This window comes from Desmodus rotundus, chromosome 12 (genome assembly GCF_022682495.2).
Source record: "Desmodus rotundus isolate HL8 chromosome 12, HLdesRot8A.1, whole genome shotgun sequence".
NCBI classification, from domain to species: Eukaryota; Metazoa; Chordata; class Mammalia; order Chiroptera; family Phyllostomidae; genus Desmodus; species Desmodus rotundus.
Window position 1 is genome coordinate 48349367 of NC_071398.1, and position 27285 is coordinate 48376651.

Consider the following 27285-nt stretch of genomic DNA (forward strand, 5'->3'; position numbering starts at 1 on the left):
CGATCGTCACTAGAATTCCATGCCTGCATCACAGAGCAATGGAACAGTCTCGAAGGATCCTGGAGGCAGGAGACCAAACACAGAAAAGGAGTTTCTTTTAACCAACCTATTAACTCTTTCCTGCCCCAACACAATCCCCCCTACTTCCATCTCCCGACTCTTATCTGGGCCTCCCAACTTTCCATCTCCATTTTCTCATATCTCATCTACACATTGGACTAACAGCTTTGTTCTTCCACTTATGTTAATCCACATGCAACCCAGGTATCACTGGTGAGGAGCTCCACCCCTTTGGAATTTGTGGGATACCACCAAATCCATGGCCTGAAAAGTCTGAAATTTTCCCAAGTCTTTTTACTCATTCCCATAATTTACACTTAGGATCTCCACTGTCCTAAGGTTAGTTTTTCTTGCAAAATCTATCCACCCACACATAGAATTCAGTGCCCCTTGTAATTGCCTCACAAAAGAGTCTAGTTTATTTTAGAGAGATGAGAAGGGAAGGAGGAAGAGTGGGAGAGAAATGTCAATGTGCAAGAGATACATTGACCAGTTGCCTCTCGCATGCCCGCAACTGGGAAACTCAGCCCGCAACCCAGGCATGTGCCCTGACTGGGAATCAACCAGTGACATTTCTGCTCACAGGCCAGCACTCAATCCACTGAGCCACACCAGCCATGGTGAGCCTTCTTTTAACACAATCCAACCTATTAAGAGGGGGAAAAGTATGCGTGTTTGTGTGTACATATGTCTGTCTCTATGTATACACATCTGTATACATACACATACATGCGTACATATATATAATTACTTTCAGAAGTATGAAGAGTCCAAGATTTCACCCGAATTACCAGTGAATAAGTTATCCCAAAATGCTTTCATGGATGCAGTGAGAAGATCCAAGACTCCTGAGAGGAAAGGACTTTATGATTCACGGCACAGCAAGTAACATGAGCTTAATATTTACACTGGTTCTTTTTGTCCCCCAAGCCTCACACATTCCCAGCCTTTGCCCAGAAGTACTATCTTCATTGTCCTTCACAGACCACAAATCTACTCTGCATCTCAGAGAAAAACACTACACCTACCTTCCAAGACAGTGTTCTATACAGACATCCTTGGTAAAACAGAAAGAAAATTTGTAAATGAAGCATCCCAAGACAAATGCAGAAACTTGAAAATCCCAAAGCCATCCACTCCCCATTTCTACATTGTCTTCACTTCTGACAAATTTTCCCAAGAGCACACCACGCCATTGGGTGTTTGATTAATCACAGGCAGCTGAGGCTGAGACCGATTTCATTCACCGGTAGATGAAGATTACTGTCAGTGGGAGTCAATGCAGCAGGACCGGCTAACCTGCAGTACTGACGTTAGTAATGCACCCAAGGGTCTCAGACTCACCCAGCTGAATAAATACCGTAAGCCATCAGAATGTACCTTAGGAAGTCAGACCACCAATGCTCCAAAAAGTAAAGAAGTGTAAAAGAGTGACAGGGATTAGTTTCAAGGGTCACAATGATGTGGCTGGACTCAGTTAACTGTCGTGCTAAATATGTCAACAGTCATCAGGCATGGCTGATTGTCTTAAGAGGCAGGACAAAGGTCCAGTGGAGTGCTGAAGGGCCTCCCCAACAGTGAGACAAACAGGTTAACCTTCCTTGAGTATACTTAAAAGCAAATGGTTCTTGAATGTCGTCAAATTGTGTATCAGCTGTTTCATCTTTTTGTTCATTTTGGTCAGAATGCTAACCTATATTTATCTTCAATCTCTAAAAATACAAATTCTGATCTTAGTTCTGTGTGCATTCACCAAACCAACTCTCAAAGCCCCATCTTTGTATACTATGTAGATCCGCCCATCAACAGTCCAGTTCATGTGTCGAACAACTGATTTACTTCCATTGTTGATCATCTCTTCACACTGAGAAGCTGTTTTCACAATTTTTTTAAACACTCGCTAGAGGCTATGTTTATTGACTTTTAGGGAGAGAGGAAGCGAGACAGGGAAAAATATAGATTGATTGCCTCCCATACACACCCCGACCTGGGAATGAACCCACCACCTTTTTGCTGTACAGGGTGATGCTCCAACAAACTGAGCCACTTGGCCAGGGCTCTTCTCACATTTCTAAAAATTACAAATAAAGAAAGTGCACAAAGTTCCACTTTTGATCATAGACAACAGATGCCACTGGCCTGACACCCATCCACCACCTGCATTCACGGCTGGGGGTCAGATCTTTAACAGGTGAGAGTGAAAAAATAAAAGCACATTTTAACAAAACTTCTTCAATTTTTTATTTATTAATGTTATCACAAGAAAATCTAGTCCCCTTACCTTGTTTCATCCAGTGCCTCCTCCACCCTCCCTTATGACAGCTGTCAGTCCTTTCCATGTTTCCATGCCTCTGGTTTTGTTTCTTCATCAGTTTATGTTGTTCATTAGATTCCACATATAAATGAGACTGTATGATATTTATCTTTATCTGACTGGCTTATTCCACTTGGCATAATAATCTCCAGGTCCATCCACGCTGTCTCAAAAGGTTTACAATTCCTTTAAATTCAGTTTTGATACTCTATATTTTAGAAAAATTGCCTCTTCGTTTTTAACTCCCTAATTTATTACTATAAGATTGATATATTTGTCTCAGATGTTCTTAAATTCTCTATCTGTTTTTTTCTACTATGTATTCTAAGTACTAAATGCTTTGGCAGAATTCATGAGTCCTCAAGAACACTACAAGATTCAAAAATTAACTGGAAGCACTGACAGAAATCACTTAAGACGGTTTGGCTCACAGTTATGGTTTATTACAGTGAAAAGACACAGATTAAAATCTGCCAAGAGACAAGGTGTGTGGGGCAGGTCCAGAGAGTTCCAGGCGTGGGCTTCCAGTCATCCTCTTCAGAGGGGTCATTGTGGACAGTGCTAACTTCCCCCAGCAACAGGATTCTCTGTTTTGTATTGATTCTGTAAATTTTATATCCTTGCATATTTCAAAGAAGCAACACTCCCCAACTAACAAAACAAGTCCATGACCTTCACTGCCGCCCATGCCCCTGCCCCCGCACCCCCTCCCCCCAACTCTTCCTTGGCTCCTCTAGGACCACGGAACAGCTGGTGGCTCTACCATAGATGCAGTACCCCATGTTGCAAACACAGAGTCCACTAAGAAGCCTGTCTTCCCAACAGGCCAATTAGTATTATGGCTTAATAAACAATGTTCTACCTTCCAGAATCCAAAAACTCAGTCTCTTTTTTTTTTTTTTTATAGTTTTCTATTCCTCTTTTCTGAGTTTAATTCCTATTAAAACCTCCTGCTTCCTTGGCACATGATACCACAACCAGGATATTCTGACCATTTTTACCTACAAATAGTTTGTCAGATATGCCATCACCAAAATCAACTGGTAGATAGAGAGATGTATAAGTTCAAATATAGATATAGATATATAAATTTAAGATAGAAACACACAACCTAGTCTTTCTGGCCTTGCAGTGTATGATAAACTACAGGGTCCTGCGGAAGTAAGGCCTGCTTGAGGGTGGTTGGTAGGGTAATAATATTGGTGTAATAATTTAGTTTTAATTTGAACATTTCACCTAAAATGTCATATGGTGCACTTGAGTATTGTTATGTTAGAGAATTACATGCTCATGATTTTGTAACAGAAGACTTTGTAATAAAATAAAAAAGGGGTGTTATTTTGCCTGACCCTGTATTTTTATCTCCAGCTCTATTTAGGGCCATTTGTAGCAAAGTGATTATTTATCCTTCTCATGCTCTTGACTGATCATCACACAGGCTTTTCCATTTTACTCAACTCTACTTACACTCCTCTAAGCAGCAAATGGCAGGGACATTTTTGTAGTGAGTTTAAAGTTACATACTCTTAAACTTTCCATTATCTCCACATTATTGTATTCCCAAATTTCAATGGATTCTTGGACTCTGAATTTCTCCACTGAAACATTTGACAAGGGAATTTTCAAAAGTATTTCACAAATACCCAGCTTAGTGCCTGCTGTTCCTACTACATTATTAATTCTATGATGTTCACACCCTCTCTGTTGTTTCTGCACATTCTGGTGCTTAAATATCTAGAATTAATGATTAAATAAATTTGATAGCAGTGTAAAAAGAATAAAGAGCTCTGGCCACTGTGGCTCAATTGGCTGGAGCATGGTCCTATAACCAGAAGGTTGTGGTTTCAATTCCCAGCCGGGACACATGCACAGGTTGTGGGTTCGATCTCGGGCCCAGGTGTGTAGGGGAGGCAACTTGAACAATGTTTCTCTCTCACATCAGTGTTTCCCTCGCTCCCTTCCTCTTGCTAAAGGCAATGAAAAATGTCCTTGGATGGGAATTAAAAACAAATTTACAGCTATCTAAACAGTTTAGGGTATTTGGGCATTCCTTCTGCAGCAGACAGAGTAGAGCCTGAGCCCTGTGGAGTCATAATTCAGAAGAAGGAAGGGGCTGGCTGATGGGAAAAACAAGTTAGATAGGGCATTCATGTTCAGCAGCCACTTAGTGACATCAGAAACAGCCACATAAATTGAAAAAAGGGAGGACACAGTGTAAGAAGATACATAGGCGGTTACTAGGAGAAGGATGGTGTTGGTAGCTCTGGACTCGGGGGAGGATCGGGAGGAGACTCGAGTCCTCTGAATGTGTCGGACCCTCTGCTTGTGTCTGTGCAGGATAAACACCATAGACACACTGGCCCAGAGCATGAGCCCCAAAAACACAACATCGGGAACACTTACAAGTAATACAGAAAGAAATCGTGTGATTTTGTCATGCTCTGTCCTAGCACAGTATCCCAACTTGTTTTTCTTTGTGATGGTTTTGTCATTCCATTTGGCAGTCATATAAAGAGGATAAATGACGTTGACCAGCATGTTCAGGACCCAGCACAGGAAAACTGTATGGACAATGTACTTGGGAGCTTTCACTTTAAGGTCTGCCCACCTGGAGTTCATGGGGCTGATGGTGATGGCCTGGAAGACACTCAGGAGGCAGGTGGTGGCAAGGGACATACCCCTGGCCAGTCTGTGAATATAGAAAACAAGTTTGCATCCCAAATCACTGAGGACAGTTTTCAAATGAAAAGCTTCCATTGTCTGGGGGACTCCTTTAAATACAATAACTAAGGAGTTGGCTACAAATAGGTGCTTCAGAATGAAGTGGATGGACCTTACCCTGGATTCAATGACATAAAAGTTATAACCACATTGAAGATAGCCATTTCCCAAAATCCCAAATACAGTCTGTAATAAGAATGTAGCTCCCATCACCAAGTCCCCCGTGTCCATTTCGCATGATGACACATTCATAGTCAGTGGATCCTGCATAGAAACATGAATTCAGTTTCATTTTGACAACTAAAATCCAGTATTCTTCACTTACCACAAATTTTCCACTTATAAATTCTTACAAATACATACATTCCTTTCCCTAAGATACTTGCTAGTTTTGAATACTTTTTTGCTAGCTAATACCTAACTACAGTGTTGGGGTGCAGAAGACAGCAGTCTCTACAGGAGTTAACATTCTTCATAACTTCTGCTTGTTGAAAGAACTTGAAGAACCGCCAAAAGGATTAGGCGATGGTATGGTTAGCTGGGGCCTTGAAGATGATGAAGACATGATACTCAAGGTGGACAGGCAAGATTATTGGGCCACCAAGGACAAATTATGAAAACATGAGGTATATATTGAAAGTAGAAAGTGGACCTAAGTACTCAGAAGCTCCTCCAGCACTTGGACTTGTAACCAATATGAAGGGAATAAATAAGTCCAGTGGAATATTGAGCATACACCACTGTTATCAAAATGGCACAATTCATGTAGCATTAGAGTTGTACTTCAAGAGCTAAGATGTCTGTCAACTGTAATGAAAAAGACTTAAAAAAAAAAAAAGAACTAAGACATCTAATGATGTCCAAATAAAATACGAGGAGGCTTCTATAGCTACCAGAAGGACAAACAATCAATTTTAGTGGATCAGAAACTTGTCCTAAATCAACTATCTCCTCCTCATGTCAATGTCTTGATTAAATATTACAATGCAAAATGCCCACACACTCAGTAAATGAATACCAGCCGGTAAACATGACCTGGACATTGGTAGGAATACAGTTAGAATATGTACACGCATGAGAATGTGTGGTGAGAAGTGTCAGACGGCTGTGGAAGCATGTGTTTTCTAAAAACAACAATCTCAAGAAGGAAAAAGAGAAATGACATGCTTTATCCATCCAGTGAAAGAGCTTCAGTCTAAATTGTCTAAAGTAGCAGGTACAATGAACAGTGTTGCAAATTGTTTTAGTTTTTAAAAAGGTGTGGGTGCTGACTAGTAAGTAATATTGAAATAGGAGAACCAAGATGGCGGCGTAGGTGGACACACTGCGCCTCCTCGCACAACCAAAACTGACAGATAATCGAACAGCAAGGAAGTCCGACACCAAGGAAATAAAAAATAAACATTCATCCAGACCGATAGGTGGGGCAGAGACGGGCACTGGGGCAGAGAGGACTCGCATGGCCGTGGCAGGACCGAGACCTGTGGAGTGTGGGAGGAAAGGGGCAGGCAGTCTGAGCACTAGCAGACCCTGCGGCCCCACATTCGCACACAGATAAACCGAGAGGGCCCGACTCAGAGTGGCGGAGAACAGGGCAGGCAGAGCGGCGGGTAGCACCCCGCGGCCCCACATTCGCACACAGATAAACGGGACAAACGGTGGGGATCAAAGCAGACCGTGCAACCCAGGGCTCCAGTGCAACCCAGGGCTCCAGTGCCGGGGAAATAAAGCCTCAAACCTCTGATTGAAAACGCCCATGGGGGTTGCAGCGGCAGCAGGAGAAACTCCCAGCCTCACAGGAGAGGTCGTTGGAGAGACCCACAGGGGCCTAGGGCGTGCACAAGCCCACCCACTTGGGAACCTGCACCAGAGGGGCCCAGTTTGATTGTGGGTAGCAGAATGAAAGATTGAAATCCGGTGGAGAGAGGAGCGGGCGCCTTGCTCCCTCTCAGCCCCTCCCCCACGTACAGAGTCACAGCGCAGTAACCAGCGTTACCGCGTCCCACGCTGCCCAGGGAACACCTAAGGCTCCGCCCCTTTAAGTAACAGACACTCCAAGACAAAAAAAAAATGGCCCAAATGATAGAACACTTCAAAGCTCCAGAAAAAAATACAACTAAGCGAGGGAGAGATAGCCAACCTATCGGATGCACATTTCAAAACACTGGTTATCAAGACGCTCAGAGAATTGGTTGAATTTGTTCGAAAACTAGATGAAAAAACGAAGCCTATGCTAAGAGAAACAAAGGAAAATGTACAGGGAACCAACAGTGATGCGAAGGAAACTGGGACTCGAATCAATTTGTGTGGACTGGAAGGAAGAAAGAAACATCCAACCAAAAAAGAATGAAGAAACAAGAATTCGGAAAAATGAGGAGAGGCTTAGGAACCTCCAGGACATCTTGAAACTTTCCAACATCCAAATTATAGGGGTGCCAGAAGGAGAAGAGAAAGAACAAAAAATTGAAAACTTATTTGAACAAATAATGAAGGAGAACTTCCCCAGTCTGGCAAAGGAAATAGACTTCCAGGAAGTCCAGGAAGCTCAGAGAGTCCCAAAGAAGCTGGACCCAAGGAGGAACACACCAAGGCACATCATCATTGCATTACCCAAAATGAAACAGAAGGAGAGAATCTTAGAAGCAGCAAGAGAAAAGGAGACAGTCACCTACAAAGGACTTCCCATAAGACTGTCAGCTGATTTCTCCAAAGAGACCTTACAGGCAAGAAGGGGCTGGAAAGAAGTATTCCAAGTCATGAAAGGCAAGGGCCTACATCCAAGAATACTGTATCCAGCAAAGCTACCATTTAGAATGGAAGGGAAGATAAAGTGCTTCTCAGATAAGGTCAAGTTAAAGAAGTTCATCATCACCAAGCCCTTATTATATGAAATGTTAAAGGGAGTTACCTAAGAAAAAGAAGATCAAAAATAGGAACAGTAAAAATGACAGCAAACTCACAGTTATTAACGACCACACCTAAAACAAAAACAAGAGCAAACTAGGCAAACAACTAGAACAGGAACAGAACCATAGAGATGGAGATCACATGGAGGGTTGTCAATAGGGGAGTGGGAGGGGGAGAGGGGGGGGAAAGGTACAGAGAATAAGTAGCATAGATGATAGGTGGAAAATAGACAGGGGGAGGGTAAGAATAGTGTAGGAAATGTAGAGGCCAAAGAACTTATAAGTATGACCCATGGACATGAACTATAGGGGCGGAATGTGGGAGGGAGGGGGTGGGCAGGATGGAGTGGAGTGAGGGAGGGGGAATGGGACAACTGTAATTGCATAATAAATATATTTTAAAAAAGAAAAAAAAGAAAAAAGAAAACATGTTGGGAATTGCTTTTGATACCTATATTTATAGTTTAAAAAATGTTGGGGGGAAGGTCAATGAGTTTCTGTTCAAAGTCATTCCTGTGTGTTACGTGTGGCATGGTAAATATTTGTTGACAGTCTTTGTTTGATAATCCACGCATTTAAGTTTAAGTGAAATCAAGGAAAGGAATAGGTGCATGGGTATGAGAATTTAAGATTTACATTAGTCTTAAAATGTAAATAAAATGTGAATTGTGTCCTCAGAAACGGTGCCATTTCTATTATATTCATGTGGTATATATACAGTACCTTGATGAGGCAGCACATTGGAATTACTGTGGCTTTCCATCCAGATACACGTTTTATGATTTATCCTATTTTCTGTACTTCTTGTGAATTGGAAATTGCTGGGCATTTCAGAGAACAAATTACCCAATTGGTTTAATTTCTTCTTTGGAGAAGAAAAATCCCAGGTATTATATTTTGACTTTCATTAGCAATTTTTATTAAATTATTCACTGTAAATTATGCAAATATACGTTCCTTTTTTTTCTTCATAACATCTTTTTCTTTATTTTTCTGTGACATTTCTCCCCCCAATGCTTTTAATACTAACTGGGATTAATTTTTTTCATTCCACTTATCTTCCAATTGGGCATATACTGGTATGTATTCTGAACTGATAGTTCACTTAGGTACATTCTGCTTTACCAAACTGTGTGAAGTTTTAGGTCACTACTTTTCATTTCAAAGCACTGGGTATGCTACTTTGTTGAAAATACTCTGTTCTTATGGAGTTCACTGGAAAAAAATAGAAAAGTAGTCAGGTAACAAGGAAAAATTTCTCAAACATTCCCAGACCCATTTTTACCAAGTTCATTCTAATTTAAAGCTTTGAGTTACCTCTTCTTGGTCAACAATATACTAAAGTCAGTAACAGATTGTCTAAACTTTTCATTTCAATAGGGCTATTCTAATTATCAAAGATGTTTAAAATGCTTTAAAATGACAAAGACAATATATAGATGCAAATTAATACATATATAATTTATTAAAATAGGTTTGAAATAAACTATTACCTTGGAGTAATAGTAAATAGTAAAATAGTAAAAGTAGGTTTACTTATCTTCTTCTTGTGCATACAGATTTATTATTCTTGTAATAATCATAACCTGCATGTCTTTTTCCATATGAACAACTCTAAACCTACTTTTGCCCACTCCTGTACATTCTCAAAAATTTTTAAAGATTTTATTTATTTATTTTTAGAAAGAGGAGAAGGGAGGAAAAAAGAAAGGGAGAGAAACATCAATGCATGCATGAGAGATACATCAACTAGTTGCCACTCACACGCCCCAAACTGGGGACCTGGCCTGAAACCCAGGCATGTGCTCTGACTGAGAATCGAACCTGAGACCTTCCAGTTCACAGGCCAGGGCTTAGTGTGGCCACTAAGCCACACTAGCCAGGGCCATTCTTCAAAACTTTTAATGGTTGAAGGAGATCAAGTTGAATTAGACTGAAGTCATATATATGAGTCTGATGATTACTGGTGATCTAAATCTGTCTTTTTGATCACTTCTTTTCCACTTTGAAGACATGTCTCTAGCCCAGGATACCGCATCTCCCTCAGCAGCATTGCCATGACTGCCTCTGGGCCACCTCGACCAAAAGGCTGGACGTGAAGATGGACCAGGAAGGACTGGGTGTTGCAGCTTTTGCATCTGCAGGGTGCTATGCATTTCAGATCTGGAAACTTCTACAACAAGTAATCACAGAAACTGAAAAGATTTCCATGCCTAGCCTTTCCTCCTACTATAAAGGAGGATTAGGACAGAAAATGAATAGGCGAGAGGCTAGTCTTATGTTGGGTATAAGCCCATGTGCTGGCAAGGCCAAGATCAGAACAGCTCACAGGCAAATCATGGCACTGAATCACCCAGGTAAAGGTGGAGGAGCTGTAAAACTGCCCTTGAAATTTGTTTAAAAGGCTAGCAGATGAGGCCATAGGGGATGATCTTATATTAATAAAGATTACAAAAAGTCTTAATACACACACTTTACTCATTTTATATATACATATATATAACTTTACAGCAACTTTATGAGGTGACTGCTGCATAATTCCCATAATTCCCCTTTTACAAATGAGGGAACCTAGGTAGAGAAAAGCTAAATGATGTTTTTTAAATATACTTATTTTATTTTATAGGGAGGGCAAGGGGAAGGGAGGGGGAGAAGGAGAGAGAGAGAGAGAAACTTCCATTTGTTGTTCCACTTATTTATATATTCAGTGGTTGCTTCTTGTATGAACCTGCAACCTTGCCTTATGGGGACGATGCACCAAGCACCTGAGCCAGGGATAAATGACGAGTTTAAAATCACCATCTAATATGAGGCAGCTTCAGTCCTTGACAACGTGCTTAACCACTGTGCTGTTAAAACCTCAGACTTAGCTATGTGTTTCTAATGCTCCACACACCTGTGCACTTGTGTTTGCACATTTTGTGAATTTTGTAAAAGAAAGATTTGCTGCCTCTTAACTTTTTAAGTTGTGGCAATTCTCCACTTATGTCTGATGCTTCTTTCATAGGCAAATATCACCTATAAATCTTCAGAGAGCCTCATTTTAGTATGGTCCTAAAACAGTACCTGAGACAAAGTTCCTTAAATGCACAGAAGGCTCAATGTGCCAATAAAAAGAGAAGACTCTTTTCTGTCCCAACCATGGAGGAGTGTATAATTGAATAATTATGTGCTAAGTAGTGGGACATGAAACACGAACAGAAGATAAAACATTGCAGAGGAGACCCTAAATTGTCATTAATTATCAAACATATGACTACTTGTTTATAAATGGAGGGCTATTAAATAAGACTATTAAAGTAATGTCAGAATTGTTAAAGACAGTAAAACATATGTCAGTTACACAAAATGGAAAGGGGGGTAGACAAGCATGTGCACTGAGTGAGTTTAAATAGTAAGAAGATGAGAACTCAGCCTGGAAATGACATTACAACTGCTTTTGAGAGCAGAGAGAGCATCACAGAATAATTTAATGCTGAAAAACACTGACATCTCTGACTTTTCCCCCTGCTACTGAAGATCCCAAAATCATTAAGTTACCCTTTGCTTGAAAGTTCCTCCCCTGACCTCTAGAGGGAAATGGTCTTCCCTGACAACAGACACCAGACGGTTGCCAACGCACAGCCACTGCTTCCATTGGATATACCACACACACAGGGCAAGTAAAAAAAGACTGATATCCACTGCTTCTCCTCATAATTAGGTTATCTAATTAGTTCCATCCTACCCATCATCATAGGCACGGATTTATTTTAGAACTAACCCTTGAAATGTTTCCTTATTTCTTGAAGGGAAAAATTACATAGTGAGCAAATTAATTCCAAATTACATCCTACCAAATTTTTATTTATTTTTTGCATGCATATGCAACTCAATGTATTCACTGTTTTACAACTTAAAATTCCGAAGACTTTAAAATGTCACATTTTCTTAGCTTGATTGTTGGTACAGGAGCTTTATGAGTTCAAATCAAGAGAGAAATATCAATGATCCTAACCAATATATGATGTTACAATGTTTAGCTATTCTTTGTAGCTGGACCTCAGAAATTAGTTTCCTATGAAGTAACAATGGAACAATACATTTCCTTAAATTGGTTGCATGAGAGACCCAAGATATCTTACGCAGAGAAGCATTACCAATATCTTTCATTTTCAACTTTAGGATAAAACTAAAGGTCTTGATGTTCTTCCCTGTTCCTTTTCTACACTCCATTATGGTGAGGACTCAGGGGACCTCCCCAGCTCTGCATCCTGCCACCAGCTCACGTCTCCCTGGATGGCTTCACTAACTTTGTTAAACTGTCCAACCAGGCAGCAGAGAAAACCACCCCCTGGTGCTATCTGTCTGTGTCTCCCACCTCCTTTTCATCCAGCTCCCTAGTGGCCCTGACTTTCCTCTGTTCCCTTTTGACTACCTTCCTGTGAAGGAATTTTAAAACAAAGATTTCGTTGCATAATCTACACATATGTCTTTGCTGCATTATTAAAAAAACAGCATCCACAATCCACACAAATTGCAATAAATTACACTAGGAGCAGTAGGATTGAAAGAGGGTGACCTGCCAGTCTCCACAAGCTCAGTTTGTGCCTCAAGAATCCTCCTCCTTCCAGCTTTGGCACCAGGCCTGTTTCTACCCTAGATGATTTGCTTCTCCAGATGTGAGCTCCTACCCATCCTGACTCTAAGTTCCCTTATAGACTCTGCCTCTCAGACTGAAGTTGAAAATACTCACCTAACTCCTTCCTGCTGTCAGGACTGTGGCCTCAGTGTGACGTTCATAGGAGCCAAACCGTGTGTGAGAAGGAGGCAGCCAGACCCTGAGATATGAGTTGTGATTCTGTGACCTCCCCTCCCCTCTGAACTGCAATTATCACTTCACTGGTAACAGCATTGGCACTAATAGGCTTGGGAGCTGAGAATATTTCTGAAAACTTTCTTCCAAGTTGCTAATTACCAAGAACAACTCCAGATTTTCTGCCAGCATCCCTTAGAGACTATTGCAGTGTTTGTGAGAGGCTCTTATTTCCATGATCCCTGGAGCAGACAGGGTCTCCCAGAAAGGACAGACAGCAGAGGGTGCTGAGGTCTGACCCCAGAGGGACGTGGGTGAGGCTGGTGTCTCCCTGGACATTTACTTCATTGGGAAGTTCTATCCAAAGTGAGTTCTTTCCCTGTCTTCATACAAATGAGGTGGACCATCACTGATGCTTTGATCAAGGAAATGGAATGAGTCAAAATATCAGGATTTAAAAAGAGGGGCAAGTAACAGGAAAAACATGGTGTCAATAATGTACATTGCAATCATTTCTTCAAGTCAATGTCAACTTACGTGGAAATTTTGTGAAAATATATTTTACCTGCAATGACCCCAATAGAAACTAGGCTTGGAATCATGTGCATAGAAGAAAGAGAGTATATTCTACAAGAGTTCCTCACAAATAAAGCACCAGAATGGGATGATTTGACGGGCAGATTTTACCATTAATGTGACTATCAAACAAGCCAATGCTGCTTATTTAATTCCACACCATCCAGTGGTCAGTGCACTCCTGTACACTTATATTTTCCTGAATTTTCAGGAATGAAAGAAGTATCCTTTTGTACTTAATTACAAAATAGAAATCACAACTTGAATTTAATTTTTTAGGGTTCCTGCTAAAAAATCTACAATTTCAGCCTCATTCATGATGCGGTTGCCTTCAACATCAACTCAGTGGTAGAGTCATAACCAATACTATTGCTGGTGGACAATCAATACTATTAACACAGACTAACTTACAGAGACTCAAATATATACTTACATGCACACTTGCACACTGAAATACAGTCACATAAATCCTTTTACATATGCAGTACAGTCACTCATGTACTTGTACCATTTTAGTGGCACCCTCAGACACATATGTACATATACATAACCTGTGCAAACTCACACTCGGTCATGCACATAAAGAATGATAACACACTCACAGAAGCTTACAAAGCAAAATAAACTATAAGGAAACAGAATAAAAAAGGCAACAGTACAAATGAGTGAGAGATCCACAGTACTAAAACAGTCAAATGTAATCATGTCATGTGACATGAAAAGCCAAAGCTGACTGCACTGACTAAGAAGAAAACAAAATCCAGTGACTGGCTGGTTTTCAGTGACACCTGCCTCCTTAACAACAACCTGGAGAAGATAATAAGAAACAGACAAAATCTACCAGGATCAGGAAAATGGAGATAACTGATTCAGGGGGAATAATAGTCACAGCAGCAGGTAAGCCAATTTAAGATGACATGCATTAAGTGGGATAGAGATTTATAGGGTAACACGAGTCAGAAGTCATAGAGTGGCTACTACATATAGCAAATAAGACTAAATTATATCCAACAAATGTTGTTACAGAAACAAGGATATTTTGACACAATATCAAAATACTACTGTAAGTTGGTGACAGATAAAGTAAAGCAAATGTTATTCTATACATATGGCCTAAATATTAAAACTAAAAATATTGACTTCAGCAATACACTAAATTAGATATGCTACATAATGAAAATACACATTCTTTTCAAATATTCACATGTACCTTTTTTAAAAAAAACCTTATGTTTAATAAATTTCTCTAGCTAGAAATACAAACAAGAAACATAACAACCAAAAAATTCCAAAAAAAATCATAAAATATAAAATGAAAAATTTATCCTAAATGCCGCTAATGTGTAGAATAGGCAATTATTGCATATTTATAAGTAAAAATATACACTTAAAAGCGAAAACATCTCTTGCCAGGTGCCCTCGTGAGAGTGACATTATCTTTAAACCCTGAGTGGCAATCCCTGATGTACTGCCGTGACGCCCAGGGAAGACAGGGCAACCTGGAAGTCCAACTACTTCCTTAAGATCATCAAACTTCTGGACGATTATCCAAAATGCTTCATTGTGTGAGCTGACAAAGTGGGCTCCAAGCAGATGCGGCAGATCCACATGTATTTCCGTGGGAAGGCTGTGGTGCTGATGGGCAAGAACACCATGATGCACAAGGCCATCCGAGGGCATCTGGAAAACAACCCAGCTCTGGAGAAACTGTTGCTGCATATCCAGGGAAATGTGGGCTTTGTGTTCACCAAGAAGGATCTCACTAGATCAGGGACATGCTGCTGACCAATAAGGTGCCAGCTGCTGCACATGCTGGTGCCATTGCCCCTTGTGAAGTCACTGTGCCAGCCCAGAACACAGGTTGGGGGATGAAGAAGACCTCCTCCTTCAAGGCTTTAGGCATCATCACTAAAATCTCCAGGGGCACCACTGAAATCTTGAGTGATATGCAGCTGATTAAGACTGGAGACAAAGTGGGAGCCAGCAAAGCTACACTGGTGAACATGTTGAACATCCCCCCACCCCCGCCCCTTCTCCTTTGGGCTGACCATCCAGCAGGTGTTTGACAATAACAGCATCTACAACCCAGAAGTGCTTGACATCATAGAGGAAACTCTGCATTCCTTCTCCCTGGAGGGTGTCCACAATGTTGCCAGCATGTGTCTGCAGATTAATTACCCAACTGTTCCATTGGTACCCCATTCTATCATCAATGGGTAAGAAGCAGGTTCTGGCTTTGTCTGTGGACACTGATTACACCTTGCCACTTGCTGAAAAGGTCAAGGCCTTCTTGGCTGATCCATCTGCTTTTGTGGCTGCTGCCCCTATGGCTGCCGCCACTACTGCTGCTCCCTCCTGCTGCTGCCACAGCTCCAGCCTAGGTTGAAGCATAGGAAGAGTCGGAGGAGTCGGATGATGGTATAGGATTTGGTCTCTGACTAATCACCAGAAAACAACCAACTCAGCCAGCTTTATTTGTGAAACAAGGAAATAACAGCTTACTTCTCTTAAAAAAAAAAAAAGTGAAAACATATGGTGTAAAAAGTATGAACATAATTAGTATAATTGTGATTATTTCTGTGATTACAGGGTGGAAAAAGTTTAGGATGCTAACAAAGGTATCATCTTTCTATATGACAACAAAAAACAAGAAAAGGAAAACGATAATTGAGTACTTTATACATGTCTTATTTTCCCAAAGTTATTTATAGTGTTAATGCAATAACAGACAAAATTGCTAATACATATACCATTTAATAATTTTAAAAACAAGTAATAGTTCACATGGTTCAAAATTCATAATGTACAAAGGTCATGGGATAAAGTCTCTCTCAATCTTCACCTAGAGGAACTGAGTGGTCCTTCAGCCACCCAAGTCCTCTCCCAGGAAGCAATTTGCCTAGAATTTGATAACTCCTTCTAGTCACATTCTATGCATATACAAGCAAATATGTTTAGACATATCAGTTTGGATTTCCTTGGACTCTGATCATTTAAAAACATTCCACTTGTATGGATCGTCAAGGGAAGGGGCTACTTGGACAGAGTAATAGGTTTGAGGAGTGGCTTGATGGGTACAGCTAGTAAGGTGTTGGGAGGAAGGGAGGCTGTTACAACATGAAGTTCCTTCCTATCATGCAGGCTGGAGACCCAAGTCAAGGATCCCCTGGGAGTCCTTCCCCATCACTATCCCCACAGGCCTCTCAAAGCGACAGCTCCCATCAGCGCTCCAGTCAGACACCGATACTTAGGTCTCCCAGTCACGACCGGGTCATACGGCCAACTCGGTGGTTCACGGAACTCCGTTCAATGACCTGCCCCCCAAACAGTCATAAATATTGATCCCCACACCCATCAGTGACTTCTCCAAGCTCCCATAACCCCCAAGTCCACCTCTGCACCCTAATATTCCTCATCCTTGATTCCCACCACCTCCACTTTATGAGTACCCCACAGAGTCTGTCGTCGCTGACCTTAAGGCTCCCGGTCACTAACCCCACAGCCTATCAGTGACCACACAGCCTTCCCTCTCAGTGACCGCACGAGGCCTCAGCACTGATCCCCAGGCCTCCAGTTTTGAACCCACAGAGTCACCATGCCATGGCTGACCCCACATGCCCTCCACCATTCACCTGATTCCAAATTAAATGTGAAATGTGAAATGTGAACCACCCCTGCCACCCCTGGTCTTAATCACTGAGCCGCACAGCGTCACCCACTGACAACAAACCCCGACAGCTGGAACCTCGGTCGTTACTGTCTTCATTTTCTTCAAACAAAAGCCGGATCACCAAAGCCGAACTCCGCAGTGACCGAACCGGAAGCCCCCAGAACAGCCCTTCTCTCGCCACACAGGCCCCCAGTCCGCAGACCCGCGCAGGCGCCGACCCACCTGCGGCTGCGCTTCTCAAGGCTCCGGGCAGCTGCCAGAGGCCCAACTGTCTTCCAAACCCACTCCCCTCGCGGCGCCCTGGCCCTCAAGTCCCCTCGCCGGTTGTCGCCAGGGACGCTTCAGGACAGTTGAAGCTCTGGACGTGGGCGTGGCTCTAGGACGTAACGTGACCACGCCCCCCCACAGAGTCCCAAACAGCCAACCGGGCTTCGGCCTTTCAGTGCAGCCAACGGAAATCGAAATCACCTTTGGGATACGTGGCAGTCTCCCTCTTGGTCAACAACACTGTGCTAAGTTTTCAGAGGCCGCAGCCTCCCCAAAGCGAACGAGGAGCAGCTCGTGTTCTATTTAGGCTCTGGGGAAACGGAAAGATGGCGGCGCCTGAGGGCTTTGACTGCGTGCCCCCGTGGGGGCGGCCATCTTACGGGAAGTGTAGTCACTGCAGCTGAGAACACCCAGGGAGCTAAGGGGTGGAGGAGCCTGTGAACAATGGATTGGGTGGATCTGCGACACGAGAGGCAGCGGTGAGACTGGAGAAAAAACTCTAGACGTCTCGAAGCCCTGGTGACACTTGGGAATGCAGTGCAGCGGGATTGGGACTGAGAAAGGCAGATAGATCTAGATGAGCTTTATCAGACGCTTGTTTGGGGGGGGGTTGGGGGGCAGAAGAAATGCTGAGGGCTTTGAAAATCGAGGCTCACCGGCTTCACGGGACAGGTGATAACTAAAGATGATGAAGATGACCCAGAAGATGGGAGGGACGAAGGATGCCTCCCACACTAGGACCAATAATGATAGTTTGGTCCAATAATGATAGGATCAATTGCCTGTTTGGCAGGCACTGTTTTAACTACATCTGCCTCTCCCAACAAACCTGAGGCAGATAATATTTTAAAGAACCAATGTGAGACAGGCAAGTTAAATAACTTACTCAAAGGCACACAGCTTAGGGTTCAAATCAGGCAGTGTGTTTTCAGAACACACTCCTAAGCACTGTTCAAGGTGAAGGGTGGACTTTATTGGTACCATAAGGATCCAGGATGTGGTAGCAGGCTTAGGTGTGCACTAGGCTGCCTTCACCTGGGGGTGTCCAGCTTTGAAAAGTGAGCTCAGCATGGGGAAACAGCATTCAGGTCAGTCAGGCAGCGGTTCTGGGACCCTGACTGTACAGTTCCATGAGTGAACCGACCTGACTTTGCCGTGGCTGAATCTGGAGACTGACAGGACCAGAAGTGGTGGGCAGGTTGGTGGAGCGCTCACAACATCTTTGCTGGAGCCACTGCCCTGAATCCATCCCATTACAAGGTAGGCTGTGATGCCACCCTCACAGTATACAGCCATGGGGACGGTAATGCACGATTTAGGACAAAGATGTTCAAAATAATGTGTGTGCCTGACCCTCGTTAATGCAGACATCTGGACTCCCGCCTCAGAGGTTCGCGTTTAACTGTAGGGTAAAACTCAAGAATTTGCTTTTTTTGTTGGTTTTTTTTTTAGGTTTCTCAGAGAATGTGGCCTATAATAGATGATCATAACACTCCTGAAATGTTCTCCGGTTACAAATATTATGATGGGTGGTAACTCCCCTTTGTACTTTAGTAGTGGCCCTGAAAAGCCTTCCCTTTGGGAAGGGGGAGTCTCCCCCATGACAATCTATTACTAGGCTTTATTTTTCTTCACATGAGTTATTACTTCCCGATGTTATAGAATTCATTCACTGTCTCTTTTAGTAGATTATAAAGTCCACAGGGGCTGAGACAGAAATTACTGTTTCTCAGCCACTCATCCTGGAGAATTGTGTTGGAGCAGGCTGAGAAGACTGGGATATGCTCAGGCTACATCACCAGGTCAGTCCCCTCCTGCTGAGGTGATATAAGCTATTCATGTAGGGCTCAGTCGCCACCCATCCTCACTACCAAGATGTCAGAAATGAAAAGGGTGTAGGTTTTACCCCTGTTGATAACCAAATGTGTCAACACTATATTAAATTTAATAGAATAAGTCCTTTAAAAATGAAACATTTTAAACTATATTCATTGACTATGTATTCAAGGGATATGGCCCAGAAGTAAAATTAAATACATTTTATGTAATTTTAACAATTAGGCAGAGAGAAGGGGGGTGAGGACTGGGTGGAGGTGGGCAGAGCCAGGGGGTAGGGGGGGATTGGGGATATCTGTAATAGTGTCAACAATTAAAAAATAAAGAAAAAAAAAGAGGAAAAAGACTAAAATAAATCCAGATATCTGTATTCATAATTTCTTTTAAAGATTTTACTTATTTATTTTTAGAGAGAGGGGAAGGGAGGGACAAAGAGATGGAGAGAAACATCAGTGTTTGAGAGAAATATCAGTTGGTTGCCTCTCACACAACCCCAACTGGGAACCTGGCCCACAACCCCGATGTGTCCTGACCAGGAATTGAACTGGCAACCTTTTGGTACACAGGCCGGCACTCAATCCACTGAGCCACACTAGCCAGGGCTGTATTAATAATTAAAAAAAAAAAAAAAAAACTACAATAGCAATAAACACATCAGGTAACAAACACTTAAATATTTGTTATAATTAGTACAATTCTAAATTATTCTTAATATAAACTTTCCAATATATTGACTGACTTTATATGTACCATATTTTTCGGACTATAAGACGTACCAGACCATAAGACGTACCTAGGTTTTAGAGGAGGAAAATGGGAAAAAAATACCCACTCCACCGCTGCCCCCGAATCCCCAGCTGGGTAAGCTACTTTCAGACTATAAGACGCACTCCCATTTTCCTCCCAAATTTTGGGGGGGAAGTGCATCTTATAGTCCAAAAAATATGGTATATATACATAAATACACATACATGCAGATATACACACACACAGACCATAGGCAGACACATACACACATATATATACACTAACCACACAAACATAAATATGTGTACATACAATTATACGTATGTATGTCTCTCTGTATCTTTTTTCTTCATTCCATTGTAATTTAGAGTAAATATTGAAGGGTCTCCTATCAGCTGAAAATATGGATTTTTATTGTGGTACAAGGTTCAATATGTTAGGCTAAAATAATTCCTTTCTTTTTCAAATTGTTGGATTATCAATACTTTGTATCAGCTTTGAATGTAAATATAGAGAAAACGATACAAAAACATCTAAAATTAAGGAGACACCCACTTGGCTCTTTGCAGAATGATGGAACACAAACTCCACATATACGGAAGGCATTTCTGCCTTCCTTTCAAATGCCCCTCATTGCACTGCTGCAGATTTAACGGAAGTTCCCACCATGAACTAATGTCATCACTTTAGAGACAAGAGTGTGCACCTCCAGACCTTTTTACCAACATGCCAAATCCTTTTCACAAAAGGGAAACACCTGCCTCCTACAAGTCCCAATTCAGTGCAATTCACATCTTTTCAAAATTGTCACACTCCCATGATGTAGCTTAAACATGAGCTAAAATGTAACTTTATGCTCCCCTATGCCCCACTCCAGTTAAATCTGGCCATTTCTACTTGCAAATGTGTCAAACATGCTCATCTACCATCAAAATAGCATTATTTGAAATAAACAGACCACTGCCTCTCTAGAGGTGTCATGTACAAGATCCTAACAGGCTGCCACAAGCATTCCTCATGGACTGAATTTCCCTCCAGCACTGCTGTCTTCATCTTCAGCAGGGACCAGCCGAGGGTGATCCTCATTCATTTAACTTTTCTTACACTTCCATGTCTTGCTCATTTCTGCAGAATTTAATGTGATACGCTAAACTTACAATTTAATTGACTAACAATTTAAGGTACATTCAATTAAAATACATACATTTACATATTTCTCGTAAGATTCGGAGATTTCTACATTCCTTATCCAGGCGAAGCTGAACCTGGAGACAGTGGAGTCCTGGTTCATGATCAAGAAGGGAATGAAAGTTGGGAAACACAGAACAGTTAATACATTGATGTCAGGGAGAAACAAGCTGGTATTGCTGAAAGCAGCCACAATAATAAGAAAGATGGAGGAAAGGTTTTTAAAAAGACAAAGGTGCTCACCAGAAGGATGTTTTTAGTAGCTCTGGACTCGGGGGAGGATCGGGAGGAGATAGGAGTGGTGTGAATGTGTCGGACCCTCTGCTTGTGTCTGTGCAGGAAGAAGACCATGGAGCCGCTGGCCCAGAACAAGAGCAGGAAACATACAACATCAGGGGATGCTAACGACGCTGCATATGATGAGTCTGCGGTTTTATCAGCATAAAGACTGGAACAGAATCCCCAATTTTTCCTCTTTGTTATGTTTTTGTTGCTCAAATTACCAGGCGTAAACAAAGGAGTAACTACATTTACCAGCATTTGCAGGACCCACCACAATAAAATTAAAGGGACAATATATGTGGAAGCTTTTCGTTTAAGCCCTGCCAACCTGGAGTTCGTGGTGATGGTGATGGCCTGGAAGACGCTCAGGAGGCAGGTGGTGCCAATGGACACACCCCTGCCAACACCACGTAAATAGGGGGAAAATCTACATCCAAAATCACTGAGATAGTGATACCACCCAAAATATATCATTGTAAAGTGAATTCCACTAGAGAACAGAACCAAGGTATTGGCCACAAGCAGGTTCTTAACAATCAAATCTGTGGGCCTCCGCCTGTACCCAGTGAAGTAAATGAAGAGATTATGGTAAAGCAGAGAGAAATTCCCCAGGATTCCAATAGTAGTCTGTAGGGAAAAGGTCATTCCTATGGCCAAATATCTGGTGGCCATGCCGTGTGTTGTCAGGGACCGGTCTTTGTCTTCTGAACTACAGGACCCTGCATGGGAATATGAGGCATAAGCCACATGTATGATGTCAGCTGAATCCCAATACTTTCCACTTACCAACAGTTCCCAATGAGATACCGAGTTGGTTTTTCTGTCATGTAGAAGCTTCCAAGAGTTAAATGTGTAAGCATTAAAGCACACTTTCAAAAGATTACTCACTGCTACTGAGACCTCACGTGAAATAACTTCTTTATCCCTCACAAGTTCAAGACGCAGACACTATTGCATTTCTCATAAAGGTGAGGACCCCATCAACACACAGAAGGTAAGAATTTCGTCTAAATTCACACACTGGTGAGAAGAAGCTTGAGGATTTGATCCTGCCTGTGCTGCTAATAAAGTGCATTTAATTCATAATACACTAACATACTAGTTACCTGTGTTCTGCAAAGAAGCCAATTGCTTCTCAATTGTGTCATTTTGATTTCTATTGGTGGTATTTTATTTTTAAAGTTTTGTAACATCAAATGTCGACTATTTTTATCATGAAGGCTTATCCTATAGGCAAATAGAAACTTTGAATAAAGCTTTAGAGATCTTCATATAACATAGATGCACTGACTACTGAATAAACTGTAGGTCCCTGCCCCTGACAGGTTGGATGTAATGAATGCAAGAATGGTACAATATTAGGAGGACAACAGAAAGACTCATTTGCTGTATTCCAGGAAAAAACTCAAATTACATGAGTCAAGGAAACTATGGAAGAAGAAACACTGATATCTGACAAACAAATGTAGAAACAAAATGATTAATAATTTCAGGTAATATACATATTCATTAATAACTGAGTGAAATAAGATTCCTAGCAGTAAGGCAAGATTTCTGTGAAATACATTAATATACAAGGCACATATGCAAGATGTACCATTAAGGCAAAACACTTGTGTATTGTGTAAATGACATACATGTGTTGGATTGGTATTATTATATTTAGGAGCAACAGAGATACCAAAATGTATATTTGAACCTGCAAATACTGTCTGAAAATTTTAAAGTTATATTTTAAATGCTGCTTATTTAAGTAGGGAAAGTGTCTCCACAGGAAAAATACACACAATTATTAAGTATGGTTTCCAAATTATACACCCAGAGTCAGAGGAAACATTTCTGTTTCAGTAACTGACCGAAAACACACTTTCTGCACCAGGTCTGATGATTCCCATAGACTGAAAAGCATCCAGGTATTACAGGTGCACCTCTAGAAACCTAAAAATTAGGTCTATGATTCCTGTAAAGTAGGCAGAACTCCAGCCCCTAAGCACATTAAAAACCAGATTCATGATCACTGGATTAAACAACCATGACTATGAGTGAGGACCATGCTGTATCACATCAGAAGCCACTGAGAACTGGTGCAGCTCTAGGACCCATGTCTCTTTACCAGCTCGGCTCAAGAGTCAGGAATTTTTTCCCTGTCTTTGTGGCTTTGGATCAAGACCAGTTTCACTCACACAAGATCCCTTTGTCCAGTATGTTCACTTACCTGGACTCCTGATACAACGCCTTCCCTCACAGTCTCTACCTGTCAGATTGATAAAGAGAAAACCCACTGACTTCTTCCTGCTGCCTGAACGCTGGCTGATGGTGAAGTCAGCCCTGTCGGTACATGTAACAGGGAGGCAGCCAGACTCTGAGATACAAGTTGTGATTCAGTGACCTCACCTCCCCTCAGTTCTGCAATTATCACTTCATCTGTAGCAGCACTGGTGCTGACAGGCTTGGGAGCTGAGAATATTTTTGGAAAACTTTGTTCCAATTACCAGTTATGGGAAACAATTACAAGTATCTAGTGAGTATCTACCAAGAGGCTGATGATGTTAGGAGACACACTTTGTTTTCAATGATGCCTGGAGGCAGACAGAGTCTCCGATGACAGAGCAGGAAATGCTGGGGTTCTGCCCATGAGGGGCTGACAGTGTAGCCTGTTTGCTTTGCTGACCATCTACTTCCCTGAGAAGTTTTTCTACCCAAAATCTAATTCTTTATCAATCTTCAGACTCCTGAGCTGCCCCATAGTTCATGCTATATGCAGAGAAATGGACTCACTCAAAGATGCTCGGTGGGATTTTCAATTTAGTAACAGTAATGGGAAGACATGATGTCAATAATGGATTATTGAAATGACTGGAATAATTTGCATAGACCCAAAGCAAACTTAGAAAACCCAGACAGTATGAAAGTTTTCCAGGAAAATATACTTTACTAATATTGACCCCAATAGAGATAGGAAGTCTAAACAGAAAAATATCTACAGAAGGAAGAGAGAAGTTTATAAAAATGTCCTACACAATTCAAACCACCAATATGGAGATGGCTTAACATGAAAATTTTATCACTATTGTAAATATTGGATAAGGCCATGCTACCTGCCCAACTGAAAAGAATTGAGGAAGTAAAACCTCCAAATGACATTAAATCGAACACGGACACCGAAATCTTCCAAACTATACCGAATAGAATACAACAAAACCTCACCTCTCCCTATAGATGCAAAGATGTAAAATGAATACTAGCAAGTATATTGCAACAGCCCATTAAAAAATTTTTTAAATGATGAACAAATGTAGTTTATTTTTAGAACTCAAGAGTTTCTGTAGTGATGTAGTTCATTGTGTTTCTAAATATGAAAATCCCATGACAATGTTTATAAAAGTAAAGACCTCTATTTGGCAGAATTCAACCTGTATTCATGTTAAGTGGAAACCTTTAAAAATTAGAAGCTTATGGATCTTTTGCAACCTAACAAAGCAAAGTCTTCATCCTGCTCATGGGGAGGCACTAGAGAAGGTCCTACTAAGGCCAGAAACAACACCGAGTAGGGCAAGATTGCCCATTACATTCGTTAACGTTGTATTGGGAGTATAGCCAAGGCAATTTCAAATGTCATAAGAATTGGAAACAGAGGTGTTAAGACTCTTTCTGTGTATACATGACAAAATTATATACCTGGAAACACAGAAGAATTGAGGGAAACAGATACTACCCCAAAAATAAGACTATGACATTAGCACAGAGACAACACTTGATTGTCTTCCTATGTCAGACAATCAACATTTACTGGTTATGATGGAACATAGGCTACAACTGCCAACAGATAAAACAAAAATGAAAAATCTACAAATAAATTTCACAAGAATGACCAGGCGGTGGTTCTCATGGGGTACCTAAGGGGATGCATAAACATGCCCTTTATAGTCTCTGTTAGGAGACAATACGGGAGCTGAGACAAGACAAATGAACCAGAGTCAGCCACTGGCAAGAGGAAGTAGCTGGTCATTCCAAACATAGGTCAGAGCTATGCAAAGCCCCTGCCAGGAAGAAGGACAAAAGTGCAATGGAGGAACAGAAAAATATTGTGTGAGCCAGGAGTGTGTGTGCAAGGAAAGGAGATGTATGGGGAGAAAACTGGCAGGTGGTCATGGACCAGATTATAGAAAGCTGCTTTGGTAACAAATCTGGATTTCAAACTAAGAGCAATCAGAGACCATGGGTTGGGGTGGGGGGAATTAAGCAGGAAAGTGACAATATGAAGTTTGTTTTTGTCAAAGGCTTCTCTATGACTGCCAAGTGAAGTGAAGCTTGCGGAAGAAAGAGATCCATTAGGAAGCTACTGGAATAGACCAGGAAAAATATTAGGAAGTTTGAACAAGGCACATAATAAAAGGATATCCAAAGTGTTTTCTGTTGACTTGGATAAATGGCTGAGAGAAATGAAAGTGCCGAAGGTGATGAGTTCTATTTTTATTGATTTTAGAGAGAGAAAGGGAGAGAAAGAGAGAGAGAGAAGGAGAGAGAGAGAAACATCAACTTGTTCCACTCACTCATACATCTATTGGTTCCTCTACATGCCCAGACCACAGATCGAACCTGCAACCTTGGTGTATGGCGACAACACTCTAACCCACTGGGCTACCCAGACAGAGCCAGGAGTTTTGGATTAAATGACCAGCGATCAAGTTGTCTGAAAGATGGTATTTGAAAGGAAGAAAAACCACCCAATCACCAAGCCTGCAGCTTTTGGAAAGAGTTTCCTTCTTCCTAAGTTTTTGGAAATGCTAAAAGGTCACTCTTGGGTGTGAAGGACCAAGTCATGAAAAACTAAACTTGGACAGGCCTCAAACTGCCCCCCACACGGAGAAACCTCTCCTCTGTCCCCATGCCCTCTCCCTCAGTAACAGGCTAACCCACACCACAGAAGGAGGTAATCCCTGCAGATGCCCTCTCACATGGAAGCAGGAAGATAAGCATTCCCACCCTAGCACTCAGAGTTCCCCATTCTCTGGATTATCTAGAGCTCCTGATGTAGACATAAGCAACCTGATAGAACAGGCTTTCTCATTTCTGTGTGGACCATATATGGTCCCAGACTGAGAGGGATGTCCTGTGTCTTCCTATGCACCACCAATTACACTCAAGTGATTTCCACAAGAAACAAGCTTAGTCCTTAACTGAATCTTCTTCTAGGCAGCTTAAGTGCTATTTCTCAAATGGGAGTTTTAAAATGACCAGAGATTCTGATGGAATCACTCTACGTGGTTAGCATCAGCATTTTTGAGATGCACCACCCCAGATGACCACATCGGAAATCCTATTGACTTCCAGACAAAAATAGGATAAGAACCATATAATTTCACCCATATGTGGGATATGAAACAGAAAGCAACAAGAACGAACAAAACAAACTCATAGCACAACAACAGCACAGTGGTTACCAGAGGAAGTGGGGTGGGGGAAGCATGACAAGGGTTAATGGGTCAAATATATGGTGACAGAAAAAGACTAGATTCTGGGATTCTAGAAGTGGAGACTAGATTCTACAGTGGAGTTTACAGAAATGTACACTTGAAACTCTTATATTGTTACTAACCAAGGTCCACCCAATACATTAAATTTAAAAATAAAATTTTAAAACTCCTATGGACTTCAGTGCTTGTCAAGTTCAAATATATCTTGTAATATTTTCTCTTGGGACTCCTATTACACTGATGTTTTAAAAGCTTTAGGATGTAGCTTTAGTAGCAGCTGTCAGACAGGAAAGGTTTCTGCTTATAAGAATTGGGACCACTTCTTCATTAATATGAATTATACTCTCCCTCTCTTTTCATGCCTCTGTATTTACACAACATTTTCTTTTGAGTATAGTGTATTTTGCCATGATAATGCGTACTTTTTTGCCCAAATTTTTGAGAAG

General features: G+C 41.5%; 3 pseudogenes; 1 reads left to right on the forward strand and 2 right to left on the reverse strand.

Annotated features, from left to right (window-relative positions):
• Positions 1-3622: 3622 nt before the first annotated feature.
• On the reverse strand, positions 3623-12951 carry LOC112321276 (vomeronasal type-1 receptor 4-like; annotated as a pseudogene).
• Positions 12952-14839: 1888 nt separating this feature from the next.
• Positions 14840-15592, forward strand: LOC112321275 (large ribosomal subunit protein uL10 pseudogene; annotated as a pseudogene).
• Positions 15593-21060: 5468 nt separating this feature from the next.
• On the reverse strand, positions 21061-22007 carry LOC123478518 (vomeronasal type-1 receptor 4-like; annotated as a pseudogene).
• Between the last annotated feature and the right edge of the window lie 5278 nt (positions 22008-27285).